The 13,687-nt window shown below is 34.8% G+C and overlaps 1 protein-coding gene across 3 annotated transcripts in view; it reads right to left on the bottom strand.

The window, feature by feature from the left end:
* The window catches only part of LOC101894013 (AF4/FMR2 family member lilli), a 302,178-nt gene that overhangs the window by 12,700 nt on the left and 275,791 nt on the right, over window positions 1–13,687 (bottom strand). The gene's annotated exons all lie outside the window — the stretch shown is intronic.

Raw genomic sequence — 13,687 nt, 5'->3', positions numbered from 1 at the left:
GAAATTTGTCGGTGCAGGTCCACGTCTTCGTATAGCCCCAATATAACGGTATCTCCCCATATTCGGTATTGTGATGATTTTAGCGACATTATTCACCGGAATTGTTTCAAATTTGGTATTTGAAGTTCGAAATGGATACTACAGCCTGTGACAGAAAATTGCCTATGCAGATCCAGGTCTTCGTATAGGCCCCATATATCAGTACCTCCCTATATTCGGTATTTTGACGACTTTAGGTACAATACCCACCGAAATTGTTTGAGATATCGTATATGACGTTATTAAGGGATGCTATAGCCTGTGACAGAAATTTGTCTATGCTGGTCCAGGTTTTCGCACAGCTCCGATATAACGGTACCTCCCAATATATACGATATTTTGATGATTTTAGCTACATTATTCAGCGTTTATTTCAAGTTTCGAATTTGAATATGGTAATGGTTTATGACAAACAATGCCTATGTATGTCCACGTCGTATAGACTCGAATATAACGGCTATATTCGGTATTTTTAAAATTTTAACAGAACTTTTTAAGGATTTTTTTTGAAAATTTCCAAATTCGTTCCAAATGGTGGAGGGTATTCAAAGTTCAGCCCGGCCGAACTTATTGCTTTTTAACTTGTTACCTTTCTAAGATTAAAAATTCATTGAAACATAAAATATGTTTTTATAAGTTACGGCTCCTTCAGAAATGTGCTTCGCTTTACACACTTTTTCTCTATTATATTCTATCGATTACTCGATCTAGCCAAGTAATTGTCAAGATTTGAGAATAGCTCAAACTGTTCCTTCTAAATATATACAACTACAAAATTTGAAAGAGCTTTAGATTTAAAACTACAAACTGCGATTTATAAATTGCGTAGTTTACAGAAGTTTTTCGCTGTCTCGGACTAACATTTTTTGTATATCCTCCCCACCCAGTGATGATGACTTGACCGGAACCCATATAATAACAATAACAACATGTTACTGCGTTGCATGCGTAAAATGTTAGATTTGTGAAAATATTTGCACTCATTACTGGCATGCCTATGAACATACACGCACTATAATACGCCCACGTATTATTTTTTTGTTTCTCAAAAAAAGAAAAACTAAATATATTATTGTACACAATAAAGGGGGAAGTCACATCCTTTACATGTTCATACACACACATATGCACCATATGTAGGTGGGGGTGTTGTCACAAAGTAAACTTTCTACGCACTTAACTTTCATGTCCCATTACTTTCTTTGTTTCCGATTTACTATTTGCTGTAAATGTGTGTATGCGAGTGTGTGTGTGCAAATGTATTATTCCTCGGGCCATTGTAATTTGTTCAAATGTCGAAAGCATTTCCAGAGAGGAAGAGGCAAAAAAAAAAAAAAAAAAAAACAGAGAACAGAGAACACAACAACAACTGCAGAAAACTACTCAACACACAAAAAAATGAGAATTAATAGACCATTTGACACATGTACAGACATTTTTTGCACTGTGACGACTGTTTCTGTTCTTTCTACGCCCTCTAATTTTTCTTTTTAATCCCCAACCAACAACCTATGGCTGTTATTGTGTATGTGTGTGGCTTGCATTCTTTTCCTGGGTAAGCCAATAAAAAATTGCGCCTTTCTACTATTTGCACAAAATTGTCCATACAATTTAACCTTTTTGTTGTTGTCCTTTTATCCTCCACTTAAGTGAATAGAGTTCAAATGTCATTTTAGTGATGTGGAATGTGCGAGTGGTTTTTTTATTTTTCAGATCGTTTTGAAAAAATAAAAAATGATAAAATATATTCTTTATATGCTATACAATTGCTAAAAACTGTATATATTTTTTTTTGACTAGATATTAAAATACATTATTGTGACTGAAATCACTGGCCGAAATTTGATATATTTATCCTAGCTTATAAATATGACTAATAGGCCTAAAAGTATAAAATTGAAAATCATTGCACGAAATTGAACAGATTTTTACACGCTGGGGCAACAGCTCTTTTAATCTACGGAAAATGATATACACATGGTAGAATGAAAGTATTTCTGCCAGCTCAGTATTTATTTAAAAATATAGATGTTGACAATGAGAAGTTGTCAAATGTAGAAATTTGAAAAAAATTGTAAACATATGATTGCATGACTTTACATTCTTAGTTCTACCATGAATATACAGGGAGAGGTGAAAAAACTGCAACCAACTTCATGGTTCGAAAAGTAAAGAAGCGACTTGATCGAAAGCCGCGTCGCAGTGGCCGAAAAATGGCTCGTGCGCTGGACATATCGCAATATTTAATTCGGCAAATATTGAAAAAGGAGTTCGGGGTAAAGTCATTGAAATTCCAAAAAATGCAAGAACTTACACCGCAACAGAAAGAAAACGATGGTCGCTCTACGTTCGTATTAATCGACCGTGGCATCAGAATAAATGACGAATATTATCGCGAATTTATTCATCTTGTTCGCAGACCTTGGACATTCCAACAGGACTCAGCAACATCGAACTCAGTACGCGCCCCCCAAGAATGGTTACAAAATGAGGTTCCTCGCTTCATTTCCAGCGCACAATGGCCACCAAAATCCTCGATCGCCTCAAGCAAGCGCTTCGCCGGGAAAGGGCCAAAATACCGCAGAGGAACATTCGGGCAGCGTGACCAATTCGAACAAATCTAAACTTATTCTAAAACTTGATGCTATTTCCGACATTTTTTGTTATTATTCAATGAAATTAAAAAATAGCGGGGGGGGGGGTGGGTACCGTTGAATGGTGGGGTTACCATATCGTGGATCCATACAAATAATTCTATTTCAGAGGGTAAAGTAGTCGGATGGAACCCCTTCTGTGGATTTTCAGACAATTCCAGTGAAAAATATGGCTAATATTATCGGAAATACCAAAAATCGGGACGTACCTTTATAAGGGGGTTATACGATATCATGGACCTATATAGAAAAATCTGTTCTAGGGGTTAAAGTACTCATAAAGAACTCCTTGTGTAGAAGTTCAGATGATTCCATTCAAAAAATACCGAATATCGGGGGTACCGTTGTATGGGGGCTATACGATATCGTGGACCGATAAAACCCAAAGTTTACCTATATTAACTCATTTTGACTCTAGCGTGATTACAACAGACGACAGACGGCCGAACGGTCCTGATCATATATATATATATATATATATATATATATATATACTTTGTTAGGTCTAAAATTATTATTATGTCAAACCCCAAGCAAAGAAGATGGAAATACTTGAGTTCTTCCAGAAACCCACTTTTTGAGTGATTTCATTCTTTGAGTAAATGAGCGATATGTATTTATATATAACGCCATTTTAAAGTCAAGAAGGCTTCGAATTATTAATAAAACAATTTTTTTTTATTAAATATTAAAAAAAATGTTTTTTCTTTTTCAAAAATCAAATTCCGCTAAAGAATATTAAAGTAAGTTATAATCGTAACAATTCTATCTTCCCCGATGGAATCTGTCATTTGACCTAATTATAATTCATTACATGTTTCAAAAACGTTTTCCATTTAACTTTAGATTTTTCCACGACAAGACAATGGCTTTTGGCAAGTTTTCTCTCTCTCTCTCTCTCTCTCTCGTTTTAAATGACTTTATCTTTCCTCTTCTATGGCGCTCGTGTAATTCCATCAACCCCATTAAACCACCCGGCCAATGGTGGTCAAGTATTGAAAATGTTACATTGGCATTTTTACAATGAAAATCAAAATTTTAAACACGTTTCTCTTAGACAACGATTTCATTAGCATGGGTTTTGATTTTTCAAAAGTACCAACAAAACAAAAAAAAAAAAAAAAGGAGAGGAGAGGAGAGGAGGGAGAGAAGGACCAGAGAGAAAATTAAATCGAATTTTTGGCAATTACAGAGGTGGGTGGTGGATGGTCAACTTGCTCCAACACGAAAACCATTTTATTTTTAGATGAAATTTACATAAGGAAATATGGCATTTAAATTCCTGCTTTACTTTAAACAAATTACAATTGGGATTGAGGGAAAAAGAAAGGAAAAAAAGAGAGATAGAATGAAATGAGTCTCCAGACAATAATAAAGTTAACTCTTATTGTTACAGTCATGGCATTACTTGGTGGTGTTGTTTTTGTTGTCGTATCGTATCGTATCTGGCAAGGATGTTTGTTTGACGTCACATTTTTGGCCGGTTTCACATTACAATTCCATGATTTGAATTTGCTTTATTCTTTCTCTTACTTTCTCTCTCTCGCTCTCTCTCTTGCCTTCCGTTACTTTTGCACAATTGTCATTTAGTGTCTGTCCCCATCCTTTCCCCCCTTGAAACGTCTGTTTGTATTGCTTTATCATTTTTATTCACATTTGGCAAATACTCCCACACATGTTATCTCCAACACACACACACACATACACAGCAACACCAACAACAATGCATTATCCTTACTCTTTGCGCTTCATCCAAGAGCTTTGCTAAAAACATTTCCATGTCATGCCTTCTGGCCATACAAATACACACACACACATACATCCGTCGTTGTCAACCTCAAACTCTCGAACTCAAAAACCCAGGCGGACTATTTAATATTCATTTGTCGTCCACTAATGAAGGCGCTGCATTTGCCGCTTACTTAGCCATCCTGATTTATTTGCTCCAGACAAACAGGCTTTGCAAATATAACAGACGCATTTTAATATCCACAGGCAGGCAGGCGAGCGGTGGCGGTAACATTAACATTAGAGCATTTTTCCCCCAGTAAACTACATTGTGGCTGGCCAAAGTTCTGTTCCAATAACTAGACCACCTCTGTCATCTGGTGACATTAAACAGCTTACGACTTACTTGCACACATACGTATTTGAGGTGTTGTAAATTGTGGGCGTAGGTAAAGGATTTAGGTGGTTGATTGCAAAACGCAGAAGTTGACCATGACGTAAATGCTTGGAGGTTCCACCATTTTTACAGTTGATATAAATTTAAAGAAAGACGGAGTTATGGAATGCAAGACTAAATTGTGGCATTCCATCTTTTTTATATTTTGGATATGTCCAATTTCCGAGTTTATAAAGGTATCCTTTTATATAGAATACCCAAATAGTACCTTTGTTGGGAATATACGCAACCTACCGCCGCTCTATTTATTAGATTTTTGAACATTAAACTCTCTGCCATATGGCAAAAAAGGGTATATATCATTCGATACGGCCAAAATGTGCCTCATCGAAATAATGGTATTAGACCCTAAGACTTTTTTGGAACAAATCCGCTTCAGGACATTTGGAGTCGATCTAGCGATGTCCGTCCGTCCGTCTGCTTCGCTGGTGTGCATGTTAACTCTTGAAGGAAGCATCAGTGACCTCGATATCAAATTTCCGCATTTCAGTTCTATTCCTTCACCAAATTTAGTAACATTTAGTAACTTTCCGAACAATAATGGTGCCAAATTCCAAATCTAGTACCATTTAGTACTTTTCAAATAATTATAGTACGTATTTTCAATACAATCTCCATATCTCAATCTTAAATGCCAACAGTAACCTTCATTCAGTTGTGTAATGACCTTAATATCAAACTTAACGATAAATAGCTCTGTAATTTCCCCCATTACCAAATTTAGTACAATTATAGTACGCAACCAAAACCAGCTCCATATCTCTACGACGGACACCAATATATTTACTTAATGTCAAATTTGGTCGAAACTTGGTTCATCGTAGTATTATTATCAAACTTAGATCGAGTTCGGAAATGGTACCTTCTTCTGGTACCTCCACCACAAAAGGTCGATATTTAAAATAAAATATTTTACTGCCCAGAATAAGAGAAAGGATAAACCTATTTTGCTCGAACTTTCAAGTCCTAATATTTTTGCATCCCCACCAAGGATAAACAATTTGAATATCCGTGAAACTCATAAAACGGAAAATTAAATTCCGATTCTATTCAGACTTGACACATCTCAATGTCTCTATCGACACAGGATCTCTTATAAAGATGGTAGAGATCGGACCGTTCCTTCTGGCACTTCCCCCCTAAAATGGTCAAAGTTTTGAATAACCAAAACGACCATAAAATCCGAAATAAACATCCGGTTCTCTTCATATTTCACATAACCCATTAGTTCTACTAATATAAGTTCTGCTATAAAGATGGGATATATCGGTCCACTCCTTCTGATACCTCCCCCACAAAGGGTAAACAATTTGAATATCCGTGAAGCTCATAAAACGGGAAATTAAATTCCGATTCCATTCAGACTTGGCACATCTCAATATCTCTATCAACACAAGATATCTTATAAAGATGGTAGAGATCGGACCGTTCCTTCTGGCACTTCCCCCCTAAAAGGGTCAAAGTATTGAATAACCAAAACGACCATAAAATCCGAAATAAACATCCGGTTCTCTTCATATTTCACACAACCCATTAGTTCTACTAATATAAGTTCTGCTGTAAAGATGGGATATATCGGTCAACTCCTTCTGATACCTCCCCCACAAGGAGTCTAGATTTTGAAGCTCATAAAACGCGAAATGTACATCTGATTCCATTCAGACTTGGTAAATCTGAATATTTCTATCAACACAAGATTTGTTATAAAGAGATTTGGCCATTTCTTCTGGTACTTCCCCCACATAGGGTTCAAGATTTTAAAAAAAACCAAATCAAAGAAATCGAAGTAACCATTCAACTTCATCTTCAAATTACACACATACAAACAACAAACAAGATAAGTTTTGAAGATTATACACCACCAAGATTATATCACCCACAAAGGGTTACAATTTTCAATACTTTTACCTGTCATAACTTGCGAAAAAAGTCAGCGAACAACGTGCTATATCGAATATTTCTCTCGACCAGAAACCTGAGATGAATATGAATTTTATGATTTCGCATAAAATTGGATATAAATGTTCGATTTTCCTCTAATTTTGCCCATACCAATATTTATACCCTACAGCACAAGGTGGTCAGGGTATTATGTCTTTGTGAATTTGTTTGTAACAGGCAAAAGGAAACGAGATAGACCCTTTGTTCATTTTGATGATCTGCATAGAACCACATTCTAAGTCGATTTATGCCCGTCTGTCCATGTATTTTCGTTAACAAAGTACAGTTCTCATTTATTACCCGATCCAGATGAAATTTTGCACAAATCATTTGTTTGGCCCAAGGTCGAAACCTATTGAAATTGGAGATAATCGGTAAAAATTTAGATATAGCTCCCATATATATCTTCGTCCGATTTGCATTTTATTGTGCACCAAACGTGTAATATCAGTCCGAATAGTATGTTGCACATACAACCAATTTAGGCCTAAATAAGCATGCCAAATTTGATCGAAATCGGTTCAGATATAGCTATAGCTCCAATATATTGTTCATCCGATTTGTTATTTTAGTCCTCCGCAGCTGTAATATGCACTCTGTAACAATAATATTTGGGGAATTATATCAAATACAGCTCAGAAATACCTTTGCTAAATTTTATCGAGATCGGTTCGGATTGGGATATATCTCCCATATATAAACTCGTCTGATTTACCGTTTATTGTGCACCAAACGTCTAATATTTGCCCAAATGGCATGAAATTTGGCACTTACGACCGAATTGAGTCTAGAAGCTAGTATGTCAAATTTGGTAAAGATCGGTTCAGGTATAGCGATAGCTCCCATATATATTGTTCATCCGATTTGTTATATTTGTTACCTACAGCCGTAATATGCACTCCGTAACAACGATATTCAGGGAAATATATCGAATACAGCTCAGAAATATCTTTGCTAAATTTTATCAAGATCGGTTCAGATTTGGATATAGCTCTCATATATATCAAATGGCCCATACAAGTCCAAATTTAAAAAATACAAATGCTTCGGCATATTTAGTCTTTTGAACTTCAAATTATAATTATAATCATAGCGTGTATGATTGAATTCTCCCATTAAAGGTTTTAATTGTTATGTGGAGCTCTGCTAAATTAGCAAAGTGGTGTAGGGTATCATCAAGTTGGCCCCGCCCGACTTTAAGACTTTCTTTACTGGTTTTAAATGTATTAGAGGAAGTATGAAAATGGAATACTTCGGTCGACTATATGTGGTACCTCACGCATTTTAACATTTTCTAAAAATTATCACATCGAAGGAATTGGCCCATATTGTCCATTTCGTATAGGTTCTAAATAAATATGATATAAATATTGCGACGTGCCAAGATTGGACTATCGAGTACTTCCTACACTTTATATGAGGTGTAGGAAGTACTCGATAGTCCAATCCTATGGAGGGTATATTAATTTTGCCATGTGATTTTAGCGACATTATTCACCGAAATTGTTTCAAATTATGTATTTGAGGTTCCAAAGGGATACTACAGCCTATGACAGAAAATTGTCTGTGCAGGTCCACGTCTTCATATAGCCCCCATATAACGGTACCTTCCGATATTCGGCATTTTGATGATTTTAGCGACATTATTCACCGGAATTGTTTCAAATTTGATATTTGAAGTTCCAAAGGGATATTACAGCCTAAGACAGAAAATTTAGTGTGCTGGTCCAGGTCTTCGCACAGTCCCGATAACGGTATCTCTCTATATACGATATTTTGATGATTTTAGCTACATTATTCACCGTTTATTTTAAGTTTTCGAATTTGAATATGGTAATGGCTTATGACAAACCATGCCTATGTAGGTCCACGTCGTATAGACCTCGATAAAACGGCTATATTCGGTATTTTTAAAATTTAAACAGACTTTTTTAAGGATTTTATTTTTTGAAAATTTTCAAATGTTGGAGGCTATTTACAGTTCGGCCCGGCCGAACTTACTGCTTTTTAGCTTGTTATATTTGTCATCTCCAACAATACGAGAACTTCATATTATAGATCTGTGATACTGTCCATCGATTTGTGGGAAGTGTTCAGAAAACTAGTTGGGTTAGCGAAACGTTACGTAAAGTGTAACGATGTAAGGTAAGATATTATTGAGAAACAATAATAATAAGTAGAACAATTAAAATATTTATTGACTGTTTTTGTTTTATTTTTTTATTGGAAAAATTTATAAAGAATACATTTTATGGCTTCTATAAATTTTATTTATAGAAGCAAGCTATTGTTATTTGTTTCCAAGAAAAATGAGGGATTTTCTGGTGCTGAGTAATTTTTTTGATTTTTTTAAGCCATGCTCTTGATATTTATATTCTAAAACCAACGATCTCATCCCTCCTAGGACGATACTCTCAAAATTCAGTTATAAATTCAAAAGCATGACTCATTTCGATTCAGCTGGACGCAAATACCAAGTCAGTCAGTAACTCATTGTTTAACCCCTTAACAAATTTTTGCAATGATACCCCTATCTATCCTATATCTATGCATTATACCCCAATACCGTGTACCGTAATTACATGTTATGTCTTGCCGATGTCGATGACTATAATGATGATGATGATAATGATAATGACATCTGACATTATGTTTGAGCAAAACAAAATTACAAAACTTGTATTTAGTATGTCGTAAAAATGACGTATTTACAGTAGTTCAGCCATACAACATAGACGAGATCGTCTGTCCGTCCGTCCGTCCATCCATCCATATGGCCGTCTGTCAGTCATAACGCACAAAAGCCACATTAACTACGTAAAACATGGCCAAGACCATGAAATTGCAAATATTGTTTGCCTTTTTGTTTTGTTTTTGCTGGCCATGATTACATCCGACAGACGGACGACACGTCGTAGTCATCGTCAGTTGTTTGATGCATGAATGCGGCGGCTATTTTGTTTTCATATCCATTCAGTTTTTTGCTGTTTCTTTGTTTTTGTATTGAAAATAAAATTTCATTGACAGTTTTTTTTTTGGTTGTTGAAATGCATTAAGAATAATTGCCGAAGAAAGGAAAATCGAATACAATGTTGAAAATTATTTTGAAATATTTTTTATTTTATTGAAAAAAAAAATATATATATATATATTGTTGTAATTCGATCTAAATTGAAATTGACGGAGGGAAAGAAATTTGTATTAATATAGGGTAAGTGAATATAGTATGGAGGCTATATTAAGTCTGTCATTCCGTTTGTAACACCTCGAAATATAAATTTTCTAGAATTCTATGTCGATTTAGTGATGTCCGTTCGTCTGTGGAAATCTCTCTAGCTTCCAAACGTAGTGAAGTAGGTACAATTTTATTTAGATGTGTTTCAGGTCTAAAGGACTTTTGGTATTAAAAATGTACTATTAGGGACCCACGTTTTAGTATAGCCCCCATATAACTGTGCAGGCAAATGTTATTTCCCAATTTCCAGTATGTAGGAAAAATCCTTGCATAGATCTATTCATAGGTCCAAGTTATGTAATAGTTCCTTATTGCTGTATCTACAGATATTCTGTATTTTCTCTTCACCGGAATTATTTCAAACTTGCTGTTTTGAGTTCGTAATAGGCACCATCTTCTCTGGCAGATATTTGGATGTATAACTCCATGTGAATGTAATACAAGATATTCGATTTTTTTTTTCAAATTATAGCTGCATTTTTATGCAGATTTTATTTAATATTTTGCAAGTTCCTTCCAAATGGTGAAGACTATACAAAAATTTCTTGTTTATGTGTTTCAATAGAAACCCATTAAATTTTTTCCTGAGACAAAATTGCTTAATGATATTTATACTCTCAGCCATCTGGCTACAGTGAATATACAGGGTGAGATGAAAAAAACTGCAACAAAGTCAAACGCCATAATTTTTACATTATTTTTATACCCTCAGCCATATGGCTACAGAGGGTATATATCATTTGATACGGTCAAAACGTGCCTAGTCGAAATAACGGTTTTAGACCCTATCTCTTTGGACCATATCCGTTTCAGAACATTTGGAGTCGATTTAGCGATGTCCGTCCGTCTGTCTGTCTGGCTGGTGAGCGCGATAACTCTTGAAGGGAGTATCCGATTTGGTCCACACTTGGTACATCGTAATATTTTTGTCAAACTTAGATCGAGTTCGGAGATGGGCAATATCGGTCCACTCCTTCTGGTGCCTCCCCCACAAAAGGTCGAAATTTTCAAAAAATTTATTTTTTGCACAGAAATAGAAGCGATAATCCGATTTTGCTCAAACTTTGCAAATCTTAATATTTGCGTAAGTTCTAGGTCAAATGTAAAAATGGACAATATCGGTAGCAGAAGGAGTGCTGCTACCTTCCCCACAAAAGGTCAAAATTTTAAATAATTACAACTCTCATAAAATGTGATGTAAGAGTCCGATTGTTTTCAAATTTCACACATCCCAATATTTATATTAACTCAAGGTCTGGTGTTAAGATGGACAATATCGGTCTACTCCTTCTGGTACCTCCCCCACAAACGCTCAAAATTTTGAATATCCATGAAGTTCATAAAAAGCGAAATCAACATATGATTCCATTGCAAACATGATACATCTCAATATTTCCATCAACACAAGATCTGTTATAAAGATTGTAGAGATCGGACCATTTCTTTTGCTACCTGCCCCATATAGGTTTCAAAATTTTGAAAAACATAACGGTGAAAGAAGGCGAAATAAGCATCCAAATCTCTTCAAATTTCACACATACAATCATTTTTACTAACACAAGATCTGTTGTGAAGATGCTATATATCTGTGAAACCTGGTACCTCACCTACAAAAAATTTTCAAAATTTTTATCTGTCATAAATTGCGAATCAACTCAGCGATTCTTTACAACTTGCTATATTTAAATATATCCCTCTAATCCAGAATCTTGAGATGAATATGGAATTGGGTAGAAATGTTCGATATATACATATTTATATTTATTATATTTATATACGAATTTATGTATGTTCCCCACTCCATAGAGGGTCAAGAGTTGGAAAATTCATAACAGAAGTCAAAATATGTTTAAACAATCGAACATTGGCGGAGGGTATAAAACTGTCGACAAAACCGACCGATACTTTTTTACTTGTTCAATTTCTGTTTTTGTCAACCCACTACCTATTTTTCTATTTAAAATAATTCACCCATTTTTTTTATTTAAAAATCACAATTTAACGACTTTTCTATCTATTAAAAAAATAATTAAGTAAATTTACTACATTGATTTTCTTTCAAGCAAAATCAAAAAAAAATCACTGAATTTGCTTTTCTTGACCCCGGAGAGATTTTCAAAATGTTGTTAATTGCATTAATTGTTATCATCCACTTTGTTGTTATCATTGTCGTTACTGTTATCACCACCCATCGCCAGTGAACAAACCATGGAGACAAATTAATTTAGCCAACAGCAGCAGTACCAGTAGCAGCAACACGTTTCTACTACTGGCCGCCTCGACAAGTCTCAAGAGTTTAAGATTGCCGTTTTGAACAAGAGTCTACAAAACATTTCCATATTAACAATAACAACAACAACAACAAAAGAATTAGCAGCAAAAACAATCAGGTGAACAACATCTGGTAATGAAGAAATTTATCCAAGACACAACTTGAAGGTGAATGACATCCTCACACACAACAAGACTGCACAACAAGACGACAGAGGGAGAGCGTAAAGAGAGAGAGAGGTGGAGCAAAAGGAATCTCATTCAACAGCGAACAAGTAAACAAATGTTGTTCGACTGTTTGTTCGTTCATTCATTCGTTTTTCTGTATGTCTGTTTGTTGGTTGTTTGGTTCGGTTGATTGTTGTTAATGTAATTTGTCTTTAGCGCGGCCACAGAGAGCAATTTAATTCCACAAATAAATTAAACGGCGGCTCCGGCCCATAAAGGTGGGGATTACCACACATTTTGCCTTTAATTTTTTCTTGTTTTATTTTTGTTGGTTACACCGAAAGGTGAATCAACTTCAGCGTCCGTTCGATGGCTGGCTGGCTGACTGGCTCGTTTGTTTTGTTTGTCCAGATATAATTCAGTCAATTTCAATTTCACTTTCACTTGAAGTTATTGTTATTGCTGTTCTTGTTGTTGTTTTTTCAGGTATTTGCCGTTTGTAAATAATTGTGTTTAACTTGGGATTCTAGTCTCAAGATATTTGGTAATTGTTACGAAGCTAAATAATTAAAAAGAAATTCAATAAAAGGGAAGATGGGGGAGGGAACAGGAGGCCATAATGGACGGGTGGTTTATTGACATAGTCCCAAAAGGAAATTTGGAAAAAATGTCAAGGAGAAGGAGCAGTGAACAGATTTGTTTATACAACAAAACTATTTGAAATATTTTTCTTTATAGAAATTTGAACTGATTTTTTTTTACAGTAAAAAATACTAAATTGATTTTATATATAATAATTTTTAGAAAAAAAAAAACCACGCGAAATATTCCATTTTTATACTTCATCTGATACAAATAAAAAATATTGAGCGAAATATGGAGCAAAATTAGAAGAAATGATATTTATATCAAATTTTATGCGAAATTATAAATTCCGATAAATTTCATATTTATATCAGGCTTCTTATTGAGAGAAATATTTGAGCATAGCAAGTAGTAAAGAATTGCAAAATTGTTTCGAAAGTTATGTCAGATAAAATTATTGAAAATTGTGGCCCTTTGTGGGTGAGGTACCAGATGGGGTTCGCAGATATATATAAACTTCACAACAGATTTTGTGTTAGCAAAAATATTTGTGTGTGTGAAATTATTTATTTTTTTAGCTTTATTTGTGCGTTTTGTTTTTCAAAACCT

This window comes from Musca domestica, unplaced genomic scaffold (assembly GCF_030504385.1).
Source record: "Musca domestica strain aabys unplaced genomic scaffold, Musca_domestica.polishedcontigs.V.1.1 2, whole genome shotgun sequence".
Classification (NCBI taxonomy): domain Eukaryota; kingdom Metazoa; phylum Arthropoda; class Insecta; order Diptera; family Muscidae; genus Musca; species Musca domestica.
This window is presented reverse-complemented; position numbering and strand designations above follow the sequence as displayed.